The sequence below is a fragment of the Neopsephotus bourkii genome, unplaced genomic scaffold, assembly GCF_033783945.1.
Source record: "Neopsephotus bourkii isolate Nb327-2 ecotype Australia unplaced genomic scaffold, CSIRO-AGI_Nbou_v1 NB_962, whole genome shotgun sequence".
NCBI classification, from domain to species: Eukaryota; Metazoa; Chordata; class Aves; order Psittaciformes; family Psittacidae; genus Neopsephotus; species Neopsephotus bourkii.
In genome coordinates this window covers 1,110,030-1,135,202 of record NW_026901456.1, presented here as the reverse complement: position 1 = coordinate 1,135,202, position 25,173 = coordinate 1,110,030, and the positions used below count along the sequence as shown (strand labels likewise).

Here is a 25,173-nt window from a genome sequence, read left to right as displayed (position 1 = left end):
AGGGCTGGAGCACCTCTCCTGTGGAGACAGGCTGAGAGAGTTGGGCTTGTTCAGCCTGGAGAAAAGAAGGCTTCAGGGATACCTTAGAGCAGCTTCTGGTGCTTAAAAGGGGCCTACAAGAAAGCTGAAGAGGGGCTTTTTACAAGGGCAGGTAGGGACAGGATAAGGGGTAATGGTTTTAAACTGGAAGAGGGTGGTGAGGCCCTGGCACTGGTTGCCCAGAGAAACTGTGGCTGCCCCATCCCTGGCAGTGTTCAAGGCCAGGTTGCATGGGGCATTGAGCAGCCTTTTCTAGTGGAAGATGTCCCTCCCAGTGGCAGAGGGTTGGAATGAGATGAGTTTTAAGGCCCCTTCCAACCCAAGCCGTTCTATGGAAACAGCAAAAGAATTAATTTCATACTGCTTACATGAGACTAGAATGTCTCAGTCATTTATATAAATGCACTGATACATAAAATTAAGAAAAATGTGACTGTTGACTTTTGTTCTTAAGTGCTTTTTAATTCTCAACCCAAGAAAAACCTCTCGAAAAATCAATGCTTGTTAGCAGCTGCAAGATATACTTTTCTACTCAAAATTTTGTTTTAATGAATTGAAACTTGCCTTTCCAGTAGTATAGCTGCTGCTCAGGCCTTGGAGGTAACTCTATTTATTGCCAGCACCCCAATCCAAAACTGCTGCCTTGTAGCATAGCCACAGGACTTTAAGTTTTCAGACTAGGTCTGCCATACATTTTCCATGAAAAATAACGAAGGTCAGTGTTTCTCATCTAGAAACCCTTAGCCAGGACATCATCTATTTCATAGATTTACTTGGCAAAGCATTCTAGGAATGTAATCATTTGAGATGTCTCACAGACAAGAGATAAGTGCTGTTACATGGAGGTGTGTTGCTAATATTGATGGGCAGAAAGTAATAGCTTTGCGGTTACTGGTAGTGTGATGTATACTTGGATACACACCCAAAGAGCAGAAAGCAGGGAATGATGGATTAAAAAAGATAGCTCTGATAACATCTTTGCTGTTCTGTTAAATTATTAAAGGCTACCTTGGCTTGAGTGCCTCCACGCAGAGACCTGGGTCCTGAGGTCCCTGCTCTTGCCTTTGCCCAGACTGTGGTCCCCAGGTGCTGGCTCATAGCCATTTAAAGCCTTGTATTCCATCAGGATGGGGGTCAGAAAGGATGCCAGGCAGGACCAGGAAAGCCTCTCCTGAGTCTACCCCTGAGATAAACCATGGTTCCCGCTCCAGCACAGCACAGCCCTGGGGTTGTTGGGCCATGCTGCCAATGCATGTTGAGGTCCCATATCATTATCCAAGCAGGATGGCCACCCCTGCCACTGCCACACTGTGGGGTGATGAGGAAACCCAGGCTGCCAGGGGGAGGCCTGGAGCTGCTACGTCTGTTTTGTGTTCAGCCCAGGTGTCAAACAGGAATGGGGTAGTGCAGGCAGGAGTACCCTGGGGAGGGATGCTCAGAAAGAGTGAAGGTGGAGCTGCCCAACAGCCCTGCAGGCAGCATTTGCCCTTCCGGTGCAGACTGTTTCCAGAAAGACTGTGCTGAGCTCCTGGGGGAAACTCCCGTTGGAACTGGAGTCATCAAAACTGGTGTGAACCTCCTTAAAAGTGTATGGCTCATGCCCTCCCTGGGCATGGGACTGCAGTTCTTCCCATGTGCATCAATTTGTGCTGTTTCTTTCTCTGCTGCTTCCTGTTTTTATTTGCCAGTATTGGGAACACAAACTGAGGCATATGTTGCATTTGCGACCTCCTAATCTTTAAGCTGACCTGCAGCCATAAAACCAGGGCATTTAGTATTTTTACTTCTGCATCTGAGCACTCCATGCTGAGTCTGACAAGGAGGCCCCTCTTGGAACACTGCTCTCCAGAAGCTGCTGAATGTTTTCCAGTAAGGAATAAGTCTGGTGAAATACCTGGGTTTTGTCATCCCAAATGAGCTGTGTGTTATAGCCAAACCAACATAGTTTGCTTGGGCAGGATGAAGGAGGTGTAGAAACGGAAAACTAACTCACAAATCTGAAAGTAACAGTAGTGTTGCCTTTGCCTCCAGAGCCTCTAATTTCTCTCTGAATGCTCTAACCCTGTGCTTCTGGGTAATACAGAGTCAGGGGGACCACCCCTGTCAGTCTAGGAATTCAAATGGAGTCAAGCTGCATGTTTTGAATGAGATGAAATGTACTGTGGAAGATTCTAATTCCTGTAAAGCAAAGATTTAAAGATCTGAACATGTATCTGACCTATATGTGCCATGTAACCTTTTGCTTCTCTTACTGTTCAGTGAAAATAAACCTAGCTTTTGCACATCTCTGTTATGGACCAAATAGAAGAGATGATGCTAGAAAGGCTTTACATCCTCAGACACTTCCAGTAACTGATTTTACAATACCAGACTCATAGCCTGCCTCTTCATGCAAATGTTTATGAAGTGCCCAATGTATATCTCAAAGGATAGCAGGGACAGATGCAGTTCTTTGAGTGTGACCTCATTAGATCCTCTATAACTGTTTGAGGAAGTCTTGCTGAAAATGGTTGCCTTCAAGCAGTATCCTGGTTGTCCTTCTGAATGTAAGAAAATTGAGCAAGAAGATCATAGTGGAAAAAAACCCAGAAAATTCTAGTACAAACACAGAGCTGTTGAGATCAGGATGAAAGCACCAAGAAGGTATTTTTATGGTGAATTTTGTGAGCTTTGTGCTAGAGTTTTCATAAATATAAAACATAAAATCACTTTCTTTCTGGTTAGGTTCTGTCCAAAAGAAAAGAGGATTTAGTTTGTTCTTTGTAAAATAAATAAAAAACATTAGTCAGATGTCCTGTCAGTAAAGATGGGCATAAACTGTGCTCACTGGGCACCACACAGATAAGAGCAAGTTTGCCTCTATCCTAAAAGTGTGAAGATTTGGAGAAGGCTTCAGTGTTGGCCTTCTCTGCTCCTATGAAAATAAGTGTGTGTCTTTAATTTTCAAACCACAATTATAGAAATAAACCACCAAATTGTGGTAAAACTGAATAACTTTAGAATAATACTGACATTCAAACAAAAGCCTGAGCCAAATTTAGAAGTACAAATTTTGCCATCCCATTTAACCACAGCATAAAATGTTCCCTCTTCCTTAAATAAATGGTTATGATCATTGCAGGTGCTACCTGTTCCTAAATGTTGTGCCTTGCTACCTCTCTAACCTAAACCTGAAGCTCTGGAGAGCTGGCAGCAGCAGGAGATCAAATGTTTTGCCTGTTTCTAAATATATACATGCAAATGTGCTACCACTGAGTTGGCTGAAAATGTTGTTTCTCCATGTGGAACACTGAGGGAGAAGAGATTGCTTTTCACATGGATTTCTTTTCTCCTTGGGGATCATTCTAACAAATTGTTTTCTGTTTGGGTGGAAAAATCTATCTGCCCTTCATTCCAGTGGATTTTCATTCCCCCATCACCTGTGCTGCTAGGAAAGAAGCAGATAGAGAGGGCCAGGTGAGGAACAGGAAGCAGAGGGCAAAGAAAACACTGATTTTTATCCAATACTACAATTGTTTCCCTAACCCTGTGCTTGTGTATGGATGGTTGGTTTAGAAGGCACACCATAGGGAAAATAAATCAATAAAAGGTGTTCTTACAGGTCTGGAATTAAACATTTATAAAGCACGGACAGAAAGCAGGTTTTGTGGTCACATTTTTGCCACTACCCAAAATTCAGTGGAAATTTTCATGAGATTTTTTCAGTTTATAACAAAAGTTTGGGGATTTTTAATTTTTTTATGGTTCTAGATGTGACTTTTGTAGTTGGCCAATGAATTTCACTGGGGAAAGATTCTGAAGTGCCTTCTGGGCAACTGTTAAGGAATGATGAATTCCCATACTGTAAAGCTCCAGATTTTTATTCTTGTCACAAGGCAGATAATATGACAACTAGTCTTACTAAAGAATAGAAAAAATAATGCAGTCAATATAGCCTTGGAATATGTTTCCTTTAACATCTATGAAATGCCAATTAAAATCTTCTCATTAATGCAGTAAGCTCTCTCTTTTCATCTAAACTGTATTAAGTCTACTCCTGATTGACTTAAATACGATCATTAACTAGAAATCTGAAGGGCTGCAGAAAAGAGTTATTCCATGAGTTATTATTCCACTTGCAAAAAATGTTGTAAGCCAGCAAGAAATAAATGAATGTCTAAAAGCCAAAGGCATGAATGATGTTGTAATTATACTTATTAAATCTGGACAAAGAGCCAGTTCCACAACTGCCTTAGGTCTCTACTGTGGCTCACTTCTGCGTGACACAAAGGGAGAGGCATAACTTTAGGCAACCTTGCCACGCGTCAGGATAACTTCCCTAAACCAGAACAAATGACGAAGTCAGGGGTGTGAGGACGACACCAGCTCTCAGGGCGTGAGCTCCAAGCGGGGCAGGAGAGGATTCGTACCATGCCCGTGTTTGGACAGCAGTAACTCTTCTGAGGGGAATGTAAAGACCATCACTGACCTTTGCTATGGGCAATAAGGCCCCCGGTGTTACGCTGGTGCTTCATAGTGATGTGCAGTGTGGAGTTCCCTGATTTGGTCTGAGCAAGAAAGCTGTGGGAGGGGGGACTACCCCAAACCCCACAGAGACAGGGCACCATGTTCTCCAACTGCCCTTGCTCTCCTCTCCCAAAGTCTGGTGTTTCTATGCTGTGTTACCTAAACTTTCTGTTTCTGTTGCTCTTAGCACTTGTAGCTCTTAGCTGATCATCTGCTGAGGATTTCTGCAAACCAGCCAGGCATGAGGGGGAAAGCACTGATAAGAGAAGTGAAGGAAGAAAGGTGTGCTTCAGAGATGCTGCTTACCAAATACACAAAGGAAGCATCCATAATCAGACAACAGGCTGCACAGCATTGCTCTTGTCATCCAATGTACTACTTACTGCCTCAAGGAGAGGAGTTGCTTTTGTTTCATTCCTGTTTTACAGAAAACATGGTGTTCAGTATACCCAGCTGAACTTGGGAGAATTTGGGCTAACTTGTTTTGCCAAAAAAACCCCTCCAAAATTATTTATTGAAGTTGAAATATCACTCTTCTGAGAAGAAATGGCTGAAGAAAAAGGATCTGAAAAAGGGATATTCTAAGGCTGTCTCAACAAAAAAAAAAAGCAATGTCTTTGGGAAAGAAACGCATCTTGTTTTCAGGAAAGGTACTGTCTTCCCCAGCAAATTCTTTATGTGCACCACAGGAACTTTATCCCCTTCTACAATATGTAAAAGTTCTGACCGGCCTGGGCCAGCCCTGTTGGCAGATCCTCTGGTGTTGACCAACCAGGTGGCCTTTGGTAAGTGTGTATCCCAATGGTTGACAGTCCCACCACCCATTGCTCTCAGTGTAGTTTTTAGCAGCCCATTGTACCTTTTGATTTTCCCAGAGGCTGGTGCGTGGTAGGGGATGTGATATACCAACTCAATGCCATGGTCTTTGGCCCAAGTGTTTATAAGGTTGTTCCAGAAATGAGTCCCATTGTCTGACTCAATTCTCTCTGGGGTGCCATGTCACCACAAAATGTGTTTCTCAAGCCCCAGGATAGTGTTCCGGGCAGTGGTGTGGGGCACAGCGTACGTTTCCAGCCATCCAGTGGTTGCTTCCACCATGGTAAGCACATGGTGCTTGCCTTGGCGGGTTGGCGGCAGTGTGATATAGTCAATCTGCCAGGCCTCCCCATATTTATACTTCAGCCACCATCCTCCGTACCAAAGAGGTTTTAACCGTTTGGCTTGTTTAATGGCAGCACATGTTTCACACTCATGAATAACCTGGGCAATAGTGTCCATTGTTAAGTCCACCCGTCGATCACGGGCCCATCTGTATGCTGCATCTCTGCCCTGATGACCTGAAGTGTCATGGGCCCACCAGGCCAAAAATAATTCACTTTTATGTTGCCAATCTAAGTCCATCTGAGCCATTTCAATCTTATCAGCTCTATCCACTTGTTGGTTGTTCTGGTGTTCCTCAGTGGCCCGACTCTTGGTTACATGGGCATCTACATGGCGTACCTTCACCACCAGGTTCGGCACCTGGGCAGCAATATCTTTCCACAGTGCAGCAGCCCAGATGGGTTTACCTCTGCATTGCCAGTTGCTCTGCTTCCATTGCTGCAACCACTCCCACAGGGCATTTGCCACCATCCATGAGTCAGTATAGAGATAAAGTACTGGCTATTTTTCTCATTCAGCAGGGAAACTGAGGTACTTGGTGTAAGATCTCAGATGGCTTATCCATTGATTTTAATGCAAAACAAGTGTAACATTTTCATTTTATTCTCTTTATCTCAGCTGAAGAAAGGATCTCTTGACCTTGCAAAGTGAATATGAATATATATTTGCACAGCAGCAATGCTTTAGATTTTATTTTGACAACAGAAGTTAAAAGTCACATCAGCATCAGGATGAAAAGCACCCTACTCAGACTTGTTAATACAAAATAAATCACTGGGTACTAAAGTAAAAGATGAATCCCTGAGGCATCTGGTTACACATAAGAAAATAATGTCCTGTGACTTAATTCCTTGGACTTTCAAATATGCACTCAGGTAAAAAGCATACCCAAATTTACTTTCACTGTCTGCTGCTCTGATGTTCTCACTGTAACAGTGTATATGCATTCTTCTAAATACTGTGTCTCCCTGTTTAAAATTCAGCCCTGAATTTGGATGCAGATTGAAATTGCCTTAAATATATGATACATAAAACAGCTGTGGTAATTGATCTATTACATTGTCTAAAGATAAACTGTATAGACAAGTGAGGAAGAGCATAGAAGATGAAGGGTTAAGTGATGATGTGAGCAGAAACTGAGCTCGAAATTGGAGCAGTTCTAAATTGAGAAAACAACATAGCTCCAAGGTGTTTTATGATTTGAAAAGCTATTCATTCTTTACATAACATTACCATTAGTTACCTATGTAGGTTGTATTATAATAAAGCTGAGAGTTAACTGAACCTTACATTTTATAGGTGCACGTTTAATTAAATTGTATGTTTTATCTGTAGTAATAAAATATGAGACTCATCTGAGTTAACACAGTTTTACAGTTTTAAGGTCTGAAACATCTCCAGCATCTCCATTCAGGGCTCCTTGGTATATGAGCCATAACATCCATTGGGGAAAGTGCTAATCTGGGAACCTTTTCATTTGCAGCTAGAAAGCTATCCTGCTCATCATGCTGATGCTGTATTAAACAAGTAAATAAACCAGCTTCCTGTTCTGGAATGAAGTGAACCTACAGACTCAAAGGAAAATTCTCCTAATCATCATAGAGCACTCAGCTTTGCATACGATTTAAATCTAAAAGCACCAACACAGGATAGTATAATGAAAATGTATTTTCAAGCCCTGCTGAAGGACATGGAACTGTTTCCTGTTGATGCTAGAGGACAGAGGAGGACACTTTTACATAAGACCGCATTACACGAGAAACTCTTACTTAACCATCTGCACTGTGCTTGCAGTGTTTTGTTTCTAGTCTTTGTTGACAGAGAATAATCTTTCATATTTCTCCCTATTACGACAGGCCTAAAAGTGCTTTATTTCAGGTATAGCCCAGGAAAAGGCCTGATTCAGTATGTCCTGCCACTTGAATTTTGTCACCAGAAGAACTGAATTTGTTTGATGTGTACCTCTAGACTAGGATTTTGCAAACTGAATTTCCAAAATTTTTCCAAGGAAAACCAACGATCTGATCTACAATTGCTCCCTTATTTTAGCACAGTCACTTGTCATAAAATCATAGAATGGTTTGGATTGGAAGGGACCTTAAGTTCCAACCCCCTGCCATGGGTAGGGACACCTTCTACTAGACCAAGTTGCTCAAAACCCCATCCAGCCTGGCCTTGAACACTTACAGGGGTGGGGCATCCACACCTTTACTACTTGTCCTTTGCTCTTTTTGAAACCCAGTTCCCCCTCAAATCAACACAGAACCCCCTCTTTTTGCTAATGAAGTTGTCTCCATTTGGCAAAGCTCTGCATTCAGCTCTGCAAGCGATCCAGTTGCGTCACCATGCTTAAAAGGAGGCTGGGAAGTTGTGTGTGATCATCCAGCACACTGGAGGGGCCTGAGGGGGCTGGAACCTGCCAGGCCCTGTCTACAGCTCCTGTGGCTGCAGCTCAGACACAGCGCATGCTCCCAGCTCCAGGAAAGGTTTTAAACCAGAACATCCACTGGTAGGCAGTTATGGTATGTTGAAGCCAGTGCTATGCTTTAACTGTCCAGACTGCATGAAAGAGAGTTGGGATGAACCAAGTGTACTGAAAGTCACAGTTTTCAGAACATGCTGGAGTTTGGCCTATTTCTGTTTCTGTATAAATGCGTCAAGGCTTATGAATGGATTCAGATTGCTTTCAGTCCATCCTGACATCTCCTGAGCTCTAGCAACCAAGGCAGTATGATATGAAACTTTTAAGTTGGAATCAGGTGTGCTTGAAAGTCATTGAAATTCAGCTTAGCCAAAACTTGTGTAAATAAGGAATGATTTGGACAAAACAAACCAGGAAACATTTCTTCTGGAATTGGATACAAAATTTCTTTGCAGTACTTTAGTGCCCATGAAAACTCAAAGATTTTCATGTCCACTTCTGTTGTTGATGTCCAAGATAATTTTTAGAGATAAGTTATCTAATACCAGTTTATTTCATTTTCTCTATAGAGTTTGCTGTAATTTGGGTGTTCTCCGACTGAGCTGGGAGAAAATGAAAGAAATAACCTTTTTTATTGTTGTTGTTTTATTGCTATCTTATATTAATTTTTCCAACTACAATGGATTTGCAGCGGATTCTCAGCGCTCATGTAGCTGCTGAGTTCTCTATAAGCCAGTGGAGCCAATGACAGCCTCTACAAAACAAAATCATTACTTGTACTCTGAAGATCATCCTTGATTAGTAATGGTAATGATTTGTATTCATCAGAGGGCAGAACACATCTATCGTACAGATTAACAATCTGTTTTTCTCTAAAACACTGCTAGTAGGTGTTTTGGAAAGCTTGGGCAAGCATCTCTAGCTGAAGCTGAAGCCTTAGTCTCCCAAATACAGCTTTCTGTTGTCCAACAATGTTTACCATGTAGTTATGCAAAAACGTGTAACACTATACCCTTGATTGTAATACACAGTGGAAATGTAACTTTTGATAATTCTGAGGTTTTTAGCTTTGTGAATTCTTAGATAAACAAAATCATAAACTGACTCTTAAACAACTACCTTTTATTAGAAACCAATGCCTTGAACAGTAATTCCCAAGAGAAATAGTATTACACTGGTAACAGGAAATCACGAGTCATTTATGTTAAGGTTTGGTCTTTGAGTGTAAATTCTCTTTGAGCAAAGATAGTATTCTTTCATCTCTCTATAATAGCACCCAGGGTTTGAATTTGAGACTTCGGGTGTTGCACTAATGTATACATAATAATGCATTCCATGCACATTTATTGGACAGATCTGCATGTTATTCTTTTCAGTTTGCACCCCAGAAGAAGAGAGGAACCAAAGATTATTTGAAGAAGAAATATTTTGTTATCATGCCTGACCAGCCTTCCTGCTCTCTGTGACGAGATCACTGGCTGTGCGATGAAAGGGAGAGCAGTGGGTGAGAGGGTGTTCTATACCTCGACTTTAGCAAGGCCTTTGACACTATTTCCTGCAGTATTCTTGCTGCCAAATTGGTGAGATCTGGACTGAATAAGTGGACAATAAAGTGGGTAGAAATTTGGCTGGACTGCTGGGCTTGAAGGGTGGTAATCAGCAGTACAAAGGCCAGCTGGCAGCTGATTACTAGTAGCATGCCTCAGGGGTCAATACCATGGCCAAGACTGTTAATGGCTTTATTTACAATGTGGACAATTCAACTGAGTGTGTGCTCAACATGTCCCTTCTAGCATAAATTATTCTATGGTTATTTTCATTTGGGGACTTACCAAATAGGTAGGGTTGAACACAAGCAGATGTAAATTAATCCACTCAGTGAGTGTGCTAGCTCTCCTTGCTTTTAAGGAGCACTTATTTCAGAACAGTGCTTGACAAAGCGTGGATGCAATAACACACTGACTTCATCTATAGCACAGCACAAAGACAGTGGCATAGGACCAGGATGGACAAATCTGTCCTGAACTGGAATACTCCTGTTGGCTGAGGTGCTGCTCCTGGGACTGCCTCTTATGTGAAAAAACAATCGGTAAATAATGGTCTTTGGTCTAATGGTCTAATCTGAAGTGGTAAAAGCAAACAAGTTGGATAGCCTTAGTGTTGCTTCAGATGCTGTTTTCCTGTGGTTCAGCATCACCCTCAGAGATCTGCCTACTCTTTCAGTGGCTAATATGTGTATCTTTATGATATGCCCTAAAACCTAGATCTGCCATTTTTTCTCAGAACAAAAGTGGTATAAATACCACTGTTTTGGGTGTTTGCATGAGAAAGAAGTATTGCCCTGTAGTAGACAAGAAATTTAGTATTTGCCTGGAAACGAAAAACTTCCATGTCCAGGACAGAGGTAGCAGCCAGTTTGTTTTTAATGGTTTGAGGTCTGGAAATATTTATTGGTGGGTTTTGTGGCCCTCTGTACCAAAATAGTTGTATTTTATCCTTGAAGCAATATGTGATTTGAGGGGAAAAAAAAATAAGAAAGAAAATCCCTTGGCATTATATCCATTGGCTAGTTATTTCTAGACACCTATTCTCACCTGCTGTTTTATAAACTACAGATTTAAAACACTTCAAATAGAACACAAGACTCATTTTTCTGTTCACATCTTCTGTTTTCAGTGTGCCTGATGTACACGATATGAGTCATCCCTGTTGCTTTTACACTTCCTGACTACCAGTAGTTTGGGATGAAGCTTTATTTCTTTCTTCTCAGCTGACATTTTCTTCAGGAGCAAAGGGCAGGGAAATATTTTAAAGTAAATTAAGTGTTTGAGAGCGTTGTTAAAATAGTGTGGGAACTTCTTTCCTCAGTGAAATCTGAAAAAGGCACAAATCTCATTCATTTTTTGCTGGTGTTCTTCTATCCTAACCTGAAAGGAAAGCCTTAAGGAAAAAGAGGTCTTTTAATTTTCCATACCATCTGGATTTCTCCACCCTATGTTTTCCTTGTCTTTGCCCTTCCAGTTTTTATTCCTGCTGTTTCTATTTTTTTATTTCTTCTCATTTATTCCTGCCACCTATTCTGTCTCTCTTATGTGCTTTCCCCCATCTGCATTTCATTTTCCATCTCTATTTCTCAACTTCCTTCTGATTTCAACCTTCTGCTTGCTCCTAATTATTTTCTGTCTTTCTTGGGTACGAAGGCTCTAAATTATATGCCAAGAGTAGGCAAATATCTCATATTATAAAACCATATTGGCCTTAATGGCTACTGGCAAACAAAACAAAACAAAACCAAACCACAATACTCAAATGCTCTGTCAATATTCAAATCTTTTCAATACTCAAATATTATCTTTCAGTTGGAATACTTTTTCCCATCGATACTTCCATATTTTTGGTTATACAGATGGAAGCAAGAAAAAGTGAAAAAATATAATCTACTATATTAAAAGACAAATGCTTCCACTAATGTAAAATGCTACTGCCTCAAACATACAAATCTGCACAGTCAAAACTTGACTTCTCATTCATTTTTTCTTGCTCATTTTCAAGTACAGCTGCAACTGAGATGAGACCGGGACACAAAGCCCACAGCAAGGAACAGACACAATTCATCTTAAAACACTGTGCGATTGCCATACTTGTAAATCCTTATGACAGACTTTTTTTACATTATAAAATGTAAAATATACATTTTATTGCTCCATACTTATTCAGCCATTTTGTTTCATTTCCAAAGTCACGGTCCACAGCAAAGATGATTGTCACTTGTGTGATGTCAGAGAGACAGCGAGCACATTAAGCACAAATTCTTAGCATCTACCTACAGCAAATGATATCATAACTAGCTTTGGTTTGCCCCATCCAATGATGTCAAAGTCTTCCACAAGCAAGTTAAGTAATGCACAGTGTTATTTCAGAGCAACACTTCTTTCTGTAAAAAAGCACTTGCACCATTATTTCCTTTCCCATTCCCATTTTAACATATACCCAAAAGTGCAAGACTGAGGGTTTCTTTCTTTCATAAAGCCATTATCTGTATTCTCAAGTTGGGAAGGTGTTTTTGCATCATTTCTTCTTGTGGAGGCAGAAAATCAATAATTGCCTTCAAAAAGAATGCATGTCAGAACCTGACAGAGTGAAAGCTATCCCTGCCATTATACATATGACTCCAGTAGACTCCACAACTCTACTTCTGTCCCCTGTAACCTTAAAAAAAACCCTCTTAATATTGGACTTTGGATGTACTTTGAAGTCAGCAATTCATTAAGTGTGTCATTCAGGTACTGAATCAACCTATAAAACATTTACATTCTTCAGAAGAATTTATCATGTACTGACAGGAATAATGAAATAGACCCATTTTTAGAATGCCCTGAAAGATCAGTTTCCACTTCAACACTCAACCACAGCAAAGTTTTACGGTACAGATAGTGCTCCCTTAAATAAAGACTTGCCAAATAGACAAAGATCTATGACCAGACTGGATGAAGACCATCCAGCCACAACTTCCATTTGCCAGGATGGTAACATCAGAGTTTCAGCTGATGCTTTGCAATTGATGCTAAAGACTCCACGGGATCATTTCAGTGATGCTGCTGGTATAAATAAACCCAGTAACTTGATCAACTGTGCAGCTTTAACATTTTTATCAGCAGAGTTCCTTATAAAAATTTCAAAAATGTTACATCTGGTTTATTAACTGCAGGAGCTAGGGGGACTTTTACTAAAAGAGTTGTATTCTTACACGCTCTGGAAGGGGAAGAGGGATTTAACTGCCTCTCCTCCAACATACAGTCTTAACTGAGCCCAGTGAAGCTCATTGTTTCACTGCTCACAGATAGACACCTACTTGTGAGCAGATGCTGTTCTTTTCAATGGGTTTATTCAAGTGCTTGGAGTTGTACACTTCCTTAATTGCTTTCCTGAATCGAAACTCCGAGATGACATTCTTTTGGTTGACTCAGTCATTTCCTATTTGGCTGCACTTCTCTTCACGAAAATGATTGTGTTTGCTCTCCAGTGTTTCAACAGTCAGAAATGCCTCCACAAATCTTTGGATGCCAGTACCAATGACAACACAAAGGTACCCCATAGCACTTTAGATTTGGCATTTTCACTTTTATTGATAAAACTCCACTTTTTTCATCAACTGCATTTGTCCTTTCTGGTTTATTTTTATATGCGCAACTTTTAGAAGCGCAGCAAAATATGATACACAGAATTATATCCAACTGACTGTAAGTGGGAATATCTAGAAAGCAGGAGTACTGTTCAAAGCACTGATTTTTAAAGATTCATTAGTTGTGAAATATATTCATGCTTCTTGGCTTGTTTCTGGTTTTCTATTCACTTCTGTTCTTCAGCTCAACACAGCACTTGCTTTATTGTGAACTCAGTCTGCCCCAAAGGAAAAAAAAAAAGTCAGATCACTCTAAATCGTATTTCAGTAACAGTAAGAGGTAATATCTTCTGTTTGTTATGCCTGCAAAAAAATGCCTGGGACAACAGGACTGCAAAGGCTCATAAAACTCTTGCATCACTAGCAATTTATTGGCATGACTCTATCATACCTTCCTTTGATGTTTACTGGCTCATGCCAGCATTAAGTTTCTTTGATTTTAACTCTCTGTGTGTGCTTAGGCATCTTTTTTGTAGTGGATATTTTTGGCTTGTTACATTTATGTCTGTTTTTTTCTAAGGAAACTGATGTACAAGATTATCTTCAAATATGATGTTCTGAAAAAGGGAGGGTCTGCTCAGTTTGGTAAGCTCTTTTCTTTTTGGATATTGAGATTAATGTGAACTTGAGTCTAAAAAAGATACGCTCCAATATTTTCTTACTTGACAAATAATTTTTAAAGGTCATTACTTCAGATAGTCTTTTTTTTTCCTTGAAAGGCATTGAATCTCCTGCTATGATGAGACCCAGCTCTTTATAGTAGACAACATAATCAGCCACTTTCATTACTATATTGTATGATAGGATGACTTCATTCCTAATGAAATCTACTTGAATATTTTGGCAGATGTGTGCATGAGACTAAAGGAGCCGAACTTCTATTAAATCACATCCTGAAACAACAGAGTGTAGATCTAGCTGTGCAGAAGCTTCCAGCTCTGCTCATAACTTACTGCACATTAAAGAAGACGTAAGTACACCCTCCAAAACACTGAAAACCACTCTATGATATGACCAGAAATGACATGCATAGATAAGCAATCTGTGATGAAGAGGTGTACATAGCACTGCTACCTAGTCAACAGAGGTCAGTAAATGTGTCCACTTGTGATTCCAATGACAGCAATTAGAAGAAGCAAAGACTTCTTTTGTGAAAGACACCTTTTTCTTCTACTTTTATGTGCTTATATACTGCTTTTTTTAGGACAAGTGACAATACCAAAATGTGATTCTTTCTGGAGGCTCCAAACTGTGCCAGCACTGTAGCGTTTTAGGAATGTGTGTGCAAATGTGTTACTAGTTGCTATACAGTAATGAGGACAGGTCAGAGAAATTCTCCTAGCACTTGGAATGAAGTCTCATGAGTGTCTGAAGAATCTCCATTAACAAATTCATAGCAGCCACTGAGATCTGTGTCTCTGCCTAAACATAGGGGTACTCAAATGGCAGAACGCTGCTGAGAATGAATCAGGATTGTCAAAAACAGGCTTCAACTCCAACCTCAAGGAGCACTGAGATAACTTTTAACATATGCTGGGTTGAGGGACAAGTTCTAGAACTTGATAAAATGTTCTGTGGAAAATCAGAGTGACTAAAATCTGTATCAATATTCTTATTTTATCCTTGCACTTTCTTTTGCATCTTTTCATTGGTGTTATCTGTTCTAGATCTAACATCTTTGACTAGGATAGTTTCAACTTGAATTAAGTCAACTTTAAGCTGATCACAGGGCAGAAATATTCTATGTGAAGCATTAGATGTAAAGCTTTCTGTACTTTGGTTGGAGAGAACAATTATTAGCACAAACCTGAAAGCATTATTAGTTCTCTACAGCATCTAAAAAAACAAATGAAAAATAATGACAAATCTAATTTCATTCTGGAGACCTTGATATTTGAATGAGCTTCTCTAATATGCTGAGATTAAAAACACAAGTAAATATGCTTGAAATGTGGGATCATCAAGCTCTGAGTGCCATGGAAGATAAGCTTATCTAATCTTTAGTACTATTTCCTCTTTTCTTGACTTCCTGAGATCTTGACTTAAAGATCTATTTAAAGAAAAGAAGAAAACCAGATCAAAAGATAATACTGGAAGTGCCACCTGGGTTGGCAAATCAGTAAAAGATGTACTTAGATCTGAATTGGGTAATATAACAAAGTACACCAACGATTTCAAACCTCTGACCAGAAAAAAAAACACTCTTAAAACATGCCAGACTTTCATGACTTTGAATAATCTTGGGTTTAAATGCATGTTTGAATGCATTAACTCAGAGATTGCACAGGGCAAAAAACAACCCCAAGTAAAGTCAGAAAATGTCTTACCAAAATTTGAATAGGAATATGCATCCCAAATGTAAACAGAGACAAAATTACTTTTGTAAGTAGCTGATTGTTGGTCTGCAACACATTAAAAAATAGCAGCAAAAGCAATAGACAATAACAGTTGGATTTTGAGTGGAATAGAGACCCAGTTTGACCTCCCATGCCTCAAATGTCACTTCTTCTACTACCAAGATCCAATGAAAACTTAAGGATAGACTCTCAGTCTCCTGACTTTTCTCTTATTTGCAAAAGATGAACTTCAACAGACACTTCCCACTGAAGAAAAAACAACCAAAAAATAAACAACAAAACCCCAAACCAAACACCAAAACAAAACCAAAGCAATACTTAAATGTAAAGCTATGATTGAAAAATGTAAAAGATAAAGAAAAGAAAAATAAAAACTGTTATTTCCTCTATAGGCTGGTGTATCTGAAGCTTAAGAATCAGAAATCAGGAGATTGTGACTGTACTTGGCTTTTGTTACTTAGGTGTTACTGAGAAGATTTCCTGGATCTATCTGGCACTGCCTTTGGGGTCTTTGGTTTGGAGTTTTGCCTACTTAGAACTTGAAAGCAAGAGAAAATAGTGTTGGTTGCAGAGCTGCTTCAAGCTGTCTCACTCCCTAGACAAGATAAAGAACCACCTCCCTTAGACACAGCTTCTTCTTACTGCTGCCTGAGCGAATTGTTGCACAGGTACTCCTTCCTGCACCTCACCACTTCAGAACTGAGCCTCCAAGACTTCCAAGAGCCTCGCCACAGTCAATAGAATTATTCATATGTTATATATTGACTACAGTAAATGTTGTAATGGCTCAATGCCAACAGCTATTTGTCACAAAGAGATACTCTTTTGCAGAAAGCAACCATATTCAGCAGGAAAAGGACCATTTTGAGAAAATGGGAAGTAGACATCTACCTGAACATAGAAAAGAGTGGGGTTGACTGCCTTGGCTGATACAATAATTTCTTTTAGGGAGCCGCTGACTACCCAGGACTAACTTCTAAATGGCTCTGTTAGAATCCTCATCTGCCCACTGGAAGAATGAAAGGCCATTAGTAGAGAGTCAATGGTGTCTAATGAGCTCAGAAATCCTGGGGCTGTGTCACTGGGGGAGTGGAGCTGTTTGACATCCATTCTTTCAATTCTTTCTATTAATGAGAGCAAAAAAAGTGTTAAAGTTTGACTTGCGTTTCTTGTGTTTTAGTTTTTAGTGTAGTAACCTATATTTAACTTTAACTTTCAAAATTAAAAGCCTGATCTTTTCAGTTCCTATTTCTACTATTCATTTAAATAAATATACAGATGGAAAACTATTTTCAGAAGTGCTCAATGTTGGCTTCTATTCTGTGGAAGTCAGCAATAAAACTCCTACTGATTTTTACTTGGGAGTAGAACTATGTCAACTCTGAACAGTTTTGAAAAGCACAACTTTAGCATCATTTTGACTAAGTGCTGCCCATGTCTAATCCTGAAGAATCATAGAATCAATTAAGTCAAAACATTTAATTAAATATACCACTGTATTTTCAGTCCACATCTTCTCCTTAACATGGGTGCCTTGTCTGCACAGGCAGAGATGTACCACAGAGTAAGTCAAATACTTGATGTTGCTGCTTAATTCAGACTGCTGTTATGGTATATTATGTAGCTCTCAAAGTTTACCTGAAATGTGTTGGAAATACACCAGCCGTTTGTTTCCTTGCTGCTACACATAAGTCCTTTCCTTTTTTTATTTTTTAATGCGCATATCTGAAGGAATTTAGGTAATTTATATTTGAGCTTGAGCAACATACCATTAACATCTGACCTAAACACAGTAGCTGATGCACTTCTGCAAGAGCAGAAGAAAGTATCCTTACTCATAGTAATTCCTATTTATGCCTATATATCTATATTCATAGATACACACATGGACATACATACTTTGGTAATGTAAGCACACTGATTTTTAGTGTCTCTTTCACACTAGGTTCAGGATGTTTCCTGAAGAATGAACCTGTGGTTCCAATGATAGTTTAAGCCTATGTAGGCTGAGATGACTGCACAAACAAATCTCACCAAAAAACCCAAACTGTGTGTTTCAGCCAAATCAGTTCTGAATGGACTCATTACCTACATACTGGTGCTGAAGTAAGACAGAAGGTGGAAAAGGCAGGCTGAAAGCAGGAATAGGTCACCCTCACACAGGCTGGTTTAAATGGCTGTGGAATTCCATCAGAGTATCTTCAGTATTTTTTTTACATGAACTGGAGACTGTAGGATTGTTCTCTCCAAATTCTGTCTGGTATCTGCTAGTTAATAAAAAGGCTTTTGTTGATGATGATGAGACCTGGGTCAGCCTGCAAGCATGTAGTAAGTACAAGAAATGTCCTGCTTTCTTAAACGTTTTTCATGAGATTAAGTGATCAGTGATGCCTCAGTTCTGAATGTTGCCAACAATGCAGCAAGGCTAATGTGTTGCTGCCACCAGCCCACATGATTAATGTGGGTCAGGGCTGCTTTCCTCATCTAGACTTATAGATCTAGATCAATAGCTACCTTAACAGATCTGTAGCTAAAGAGTACACCATAGTGAGTGTATCATGTTATAAATATTTATATGTGTATATGATATATATATTTAATATACTCATGTATAGAATTAATTTCTGGGCAGAGATATAATGTTTAAGCCAGGAGGAGGGTGAAGGAATAGTTACTTTCATAGTGTGACAGTAAGAGCTCTACTACATTTGGTGTAAAAAGCACAAACCAAATGGAGCAAATTAACTATTGAACCCATTAATGTTTGATTTATCTGCTTAATTACCTGCAAATATATATATATTTAATTTGAGACTTTAGAGGCTGCACATCAGTATTTATATCTGTTTATTATTTTCAATATATTTAGGTTGATAGCCATGGTTTAGTAGATATACTGTACAGCTATTATGATAGAAATACTTGCACATTATGTTTTGCTAATCTGCTAATTCTAGTAGAGCTTTTCATTTATTTACTCCGCCATAAGAATTTCTCTTCTGTCTCTGGAAATTGAATTTGTATGAGGTTTCCTGAATGTATTATGTTCAAAACTCAGAGCAAATGACAGCTATATTTGCCACCTCAGCTGTGCTGTACAACTGCCTGCCACCTCTTAAAACATGCGGTTTTGTTTTTTAATTGGAAAAACAATTGAGACTCCACTTGGGGCAATGAATGTGTAAGTAAGATATGTCAGGTGATTTATTTGAAATAACCTCAGTGATTTTAGAGTCATTTCTCACGTTTTCAAAAGTGGCTTTAAATTAAATGAAGTCAACTTCGAACTAAGTGCTTTTGAAAATAGAAGGTAGTGAGCTTTAACTGGATTTTAGCTTTTACAGCTTAATCTGATTCCCTCTATGATTGCATAGTGCAGTAGCTCACAGTAAACTGAACCCAGAGTTAGTTTGTGGGGAGGTCTTTTTACACAAAGATAGGCTTTCAGACACAGGTGTCAGAATCTGTTCTCTCTTCTGTGTTGCTATCATGAGAAAAATAGATGGTTCTTGAAATGTCTAACATGACATTGATCCTCTTCAGCTTCATACGTTTCCATGCTAATATAAAAGCCGCCACATCACTTTCAATGCTTGACTAGTAGCTCATTAAAAAAATGCAAAGAATAATGTCAGCCTCTCTGTTACAATGAATATTTTGACGTTCACACCTCTGCTGATGGGTGCATGAACAACCACACTGTGTGAGCTGCGCAGGTGCTGGGTGCGTGGGCCTCAGCCCGAAGGCAGGGAAGGGGCAGGCCTGCAGCTCTCCAACCCTGCTGGATGCTGAGGCAGAAGGCACAGGGTGTACAAGCCCTCTGCATCCAGTGTGAGCAAGCTGGGATACTGTGTTAACAGCTGATGAGAAGAGCCTTGCTTTAGCTTGCCAGTACACAAAGTCTAGTTTTATAGCCTTTTCCAATAGAACCAGTGAGCGCATGTCACAAATTCTGCTTTGGAGAAGGAAATTTAATCTACTGTCCTACTCCCGGTATGTTTTTGTGTCTTGGCTGTAAGTCAGGGAAAGATATGTCCTCTTTTCTTTATTATTTCATGTGTGTGTGCATAAAGGAATAAGGCAGATGTATGCCAAATCAACTTGTAGAAATATTTTTAAATCCTTTTACTGAGAGAAATTGCAGGGTGATTACAAAACGCAGAATATCTACGAATGGCATTATTCTTGTATACAGAACAGTCTGCGGTTCTTCATTGCAATTGCTCCCTTCCTCCTTCTTCAGCACAAAACCATCCATTACAAAGCTCCTGCAGTCACTGATTTATGGGCTGGTGATCAAACTTTCATGCTTCTAATACTGTGAGTATTTTATAAAAGATGGTTGCAATTCCTAGATGGACTGAGCATGTCTGCTCCTGTACTGTTGTGCAGCTGCTTTATTATGCTCCTGGCCTCTCATCAGTGATTTTGGTCTTACTATGAGACTCTACAGAAACTAATCTCTCGGAAGAGTTCATTTATATTTTGATGATCACCTAATCTGCATAGCTGCACTGCGCAATATGCTTTGTAATAACAGTTTGTGATACCCATGTGCTGATAGCCACCCTACAGCCAATTTTCAAGGCCATGTGAGATGATACCGCGCCTTGTCCCAGAATGATATCAACTGTCTCACCAAGTAATCTGATCATGTGTGCGTATTAGCCTAGCCACATTATTTTCAGCACCAGCTAATATATGAGAAAATGCCTCAGTGCAAATTTCTGAGGACACTGAGTCAGCCTGCCTGGCAAAGGTGAATTACAGCTGCAGGGAGGGTCCATAACAGGACTCAGCAAAAGATGTAATATTTTGAAGCTTCCTCCTCTTCCCCCTTCTTGCATCTTATTCTGCAAAATAAATTCACCTCTGGATGATAACCATAGAGGCATGAGCAATCTCTGCAGCATGTAATAATACAGGAAGCCAACAAGAAGAATTACTTTTAATTTAAAGCACATTTTCCCTTTATTTTCAGGTCTACTTACAACTTAGCTTGAACTGCAATCTTGAAAAAAAGGCCAGATTTTTGTAACAGAAATGGAGTTGTCTTTTTTCCGTGCAGGCTATTCCATGACACTCTTTCACAGTCTCCTAATATGAATTTACAAATGGCAAGTTACAGATGCACACTTTAGCCTCTACCTCCCACTCCTCCTACCACAAATGCTGCTGCAGCATGGCACTAGGAATGCAAACATATTGGCACTGTGGAGGGTGATGCCATTTGTCAGAGTGAAAGCCCCAGTTGTTTACAGAGACAGCATCTGGGGCTACAGCAGCGTCACTGTTGTTTATAGCTCCCATTTCCATCCCTCCAGCTGGAGCCACGGTCTTTCAGGTAATGCTTTTAGTTTCTCAAATGGCTGTATAGGGAATGAAATGAAAGAAACCTGTGGCACATACACACCCAGCTACTGCTGAAATCATTGTACCCATGTAAGAGTTTCTTGGATTCAGTGTTTTTGTCTACATTTGAAGTGCAGGTTTATGGCTTCATCACCTGCTGAATATCGGTGGAGTTGTGTTCCAGCCAAATTTATCATTTTATAACGTAAAGGCCTCAGATTTCACTTCCTCTGAACAGCCTCTCTTGACTGCTTCAGCTTTTCACAGCCTTAAGAAAACCTAGTATATTTTTTTTCTTCAAGAACAGTTGAGGAAAGGCTAGTTCATGTGGGGAGTTAAGCCTCCTATAAGCAAGCTGAGGAATAGGGATGCTTTTGTTGAAATTTCTTGACAAACAAATGCTCTGCATTAAGTTGGGTCCATTACTGTTCTTAAATTTATTGGTTTTAATTTCACCACTGCAAACTAGCTGACACCTTCAAAATCGAGTCGAGCATTGTCTTTGGGTCTTTGAGCATCTCAACCTGCTGTGTTAGCAATTAGCAGGTATTTTAGGATGTGGGGCACTATGCTGAAAGAATCAAAATAACAATGTATTTTCTCATTCTGTACAAATGTCTTCAGTTAACTGAACTTTGAATCGAAGACGTATTTTATGTATACATATACACACATACACCATCTGCCGAATTTCCTGTTTGTTTCTTATTTCAGTTCCAAGACAGTGTTGAAACAAAGCACCGTGTCTAACTGTACAGACAGCTCCTTTTACCCAGCTAGCAGCCTCTTTTTTATCTTGGGATCCATTCAAATAACCATGGAAGGCTTGTGTGGCCTGGACTTCAAAAATACCAAGACTTTTGTTTAATAACTTCACTACTGTGCAGTTGGTTGATTTATCAGCCACATCCTTCTCTCATGTATAAAGTCTGTAAGGGAAATAAGGTGTTAATATAGTCAATCTCATACTATGGAAGAGGAGGTAACAACAACCCAAAAGCTGGGAGGAGTATTCAAGAAGTCCTGGTCTTTGGGAGGGTTGGACACGTGTAAGACAGCAGGCCAGCTCTAGGCAAAGCTGCAGAAGAGCTAGATCCCATGGAGAGGAACCTGTGGACAAAGCTCTAGAGCTGTGTCTGTGGAGAGATGGGCAAAGCACCAGGCAAGCATAGGAGGGGACAAAAATACTGAGTAAATCTTCAACAGAGAAAAAAAAAAAAAGAAAAAAGATTTAATGACTTCTGAATAGTGCTCAAAAAAGCTTAGTAGTGCACTCAGATATTGAGAGAAATCAAATACATCCTGTTAGTTGCCTCTACTTTTGTGAAATATTAATGATTTGGGATATTCACACCACAAACTGCAATGTTGTTTTATCTGGGAATACAAATCACAGTAGAGCAAGCTGCTGAAAAGAGGCTGAGAGCATCGTAACCATTTCATCTGGTGGCCTTCACAACATGCAAAAGCACATTGTAACTTTCAGTTACAGGGGTGCAAATAGCTAACTATCATTTGCATAGCTGCTCTGGAGTTCCTGTGGAGTTAGAGGCTCTCAAGGGCCTGCTTTAGCCTTTCAGAAATGCTAATTGTCCTCTGAGCAGTGCTAAACAAGACTTGCCCGAAAAAAAATTGGCCTGTTGTACTGTCGGGTGACTGTTTTATTTGTTGGGGAAAAGCATGTTAGTATTGAGTTGTTTGCATATAGGACGGTGAGGAAAACCACCACCAGAAAGCCCGCACCTGCAATACTTTACTGGTAAATTGACCACAAGGCATGAGGCCAAAAATATCTAGGAAGATTCAGTGCATGAAGTGGTGAACAAAAAAAAAAAAGGAATGTTAAATGTTTAGCCCAGATTCTGCTAGGAATATCTGTAATTGGGTGCACAACATCAGGGGTACAGAATCAAATGAAGCAGCAGCCATCCTGAAGATCTCTTCTTTACACCATCACGAAGCAGCATCAGCTTCTGTCAAGGAAGGGAGAAGGTGTAACAACACTGTATCTGTTTGGTAAGACGTGATGGCCATGTATGCTCACATCCTAATCACTGGAGCAATTACTGTTGTTTGCATTTCCATTTCATTTCCTCAGCTGAGCACTCCTGGGATTCTGGACTGTGATTTCATTAGTCGCTCGGCTCTGCCATTTGTATTGTGTACCTGCTCCAGTAGATACCATCTACTCTTAATACCTCTGTGCTATGCAAAACAAATCATTTGCATTTGAGTAGGTCGCTATGGCTACTGCCTACCTAACTGCGTGCTGCACCCGTAAAAGCCAAAAACTGACGGTGCTTTGCAGAATTCAGACAAGGATCAACTGTTTGCTATTTGAAATCATATCCACATCTATTGTCATTGTCATTGCCAACAGCATGTACTTGTGTAGGGTTGATTAGGTAGAATCTCTCTCTTCCTATTTCGGATTAATATTTAGAGAGTCTCTTTCTCAGGGCTGCAGACTGACTCCAAAGGGATAAATTGTCTCTAAAGGACACTTGCATGACAGTGAGCAGATTAATAATACCTGCAGTGGTTCAAGGTGTAGCACAATACCTAAAGGTTTCCCATTAAAATTAATTCCATACTATCTGAAAATACTAATTCCTGTTGGAGTTGTCTGAAATAAATCTGGCAATTTATGCTGTAGTACTTTTCAGTGTACAGAAAAACTCCTTAACTGGGACTAACACAGAAGGCGCCACCTCAGTAGGATCCAAGCCTTTAACCTGCAGAGGTTCTCTCAGAAACACTAACCCTAGTGCTTTGTTCGCTCCTTCTATGAATCACAAAGGCAGGGAAAATGTGTTATCCCCAGCAAAGAAAATGGTGAGCACTGAAGTGAAGCAACTCCAGAAGGAGACAGTGAGTCAGCATCAAAGTCTGAATCAAAACTCAATTTTGCCAACTTGGAGCCCTCTTCTCAGAGTTGAGAGCAGATGGAGAAATCTCCATTAAAGTACTGGCTGTAGCATTGTACTGAAAGAATCTGTCTGAGGAATCATCGTTACTAAGAAAAAATACAGCTGAGAATTGGACTAATAACACTAATTTTGTTGATGTGCATGAAATAAGCATCCAACATCAGAAATTCAGTAAACATTGGTAAATTACATGTATTCTACAAAACCACTTGTACTTACTTGCAGATATCTGACAATGCTGTCATTGTGTCCATGCCACAGGCTGCCTGTCCACCTTCAGAAAACATGCATTAATCCTTCCATTACAACTCTCTGCTGGGAGATCCATGGGAGCATCAAGGGCAGGTTTGTTGCATAAAAGTAACTGAAGCATGTTCCAAGGGTTGCGATACTGCTTTTGTTTCCCCCAGAAACACCTTCAGTAAGATATTGTTTTGGGAGGGGGGCTGGAGAATTTAAAAATCTCTCTCCCTCCACCAAAAGAAAGGACTCTTTTCAGGACAAAATATACATCTGACCCGACAACGTGCTGCTTTGGTGAGTGTGGCAACAAAACATAGGTGAAATGCCTCTTCACTTATTTACCACTGGAATTTATTAGGTTATGAAGCAGGCTGAGGTGTTTTATTGCCTATTGTACAGTAATATCAGCATTTGTGGATAAGGTCCACTTGCTTCATGAGTGTTCAATGAGAAAACTGTACGGCTGAACAATATTTCCATATAGGTAATATATTAAAATGGAAAGGTTGTAAAATAATATTAAACATCATTTGCACATACACAGGCAGAGCACAGAAGTGGTCAAAAAATGAAACTTGACATGCATGCTTGCTCACCACTTTGAAAGTTATCAGATTAAGACTGAATAACAAAGCTCAGCAATTAAAGAGAAAATCAAATCTGATCAAAGTTTGGGATAACATGCTGAAAGCATTTTATTAGATTCGAAAGTCCCATCATGCTGTGATCCAGCCTGTGCTGCTCTCATCCTTGGAAAGACCATTTCCATTGTTCACCCTGTTCTGAGGTGGTACCAGGCTTCATTGGATGCCAGCTGGGACAGCTTCCAAGGCCTGATATGACTGAATTTCTATACTGAGATGACAAGTAGGGAAAGCAAGGAAAAAAGTGTATTGGACCTTCTGCAGAGATCCTGAAAAGTGGAGTGGAAAAATAGGACACAATCTCTGCTTTGTTTCCTACCAGCAGGTCGTCTCCAAA

General features: G+C 39.9%; 1 long non-coding RNA gene across 1 annotated transcript; it reads left to right on the top strand.

The window, feature by feature from the left end:
- The first annotated feature begins 5,975 nt into the window (after positions 1 to 5,975).
- On the top strand, positions 5,976 to 7,556 carry LOC133215187 (uncharacterized). The gene is made up of 2 exons (XR_009726337.1): positions 5,976 to 6,581; positions 7,190 to 7,556. It is a non-coding gene; the product is annotated as an uncharacterized LOC133215187 (long non-coding RNA).
- The last annotated feature ends 17,617 nt before the right edge of the window (positions 7,557 to 25,173 follow it).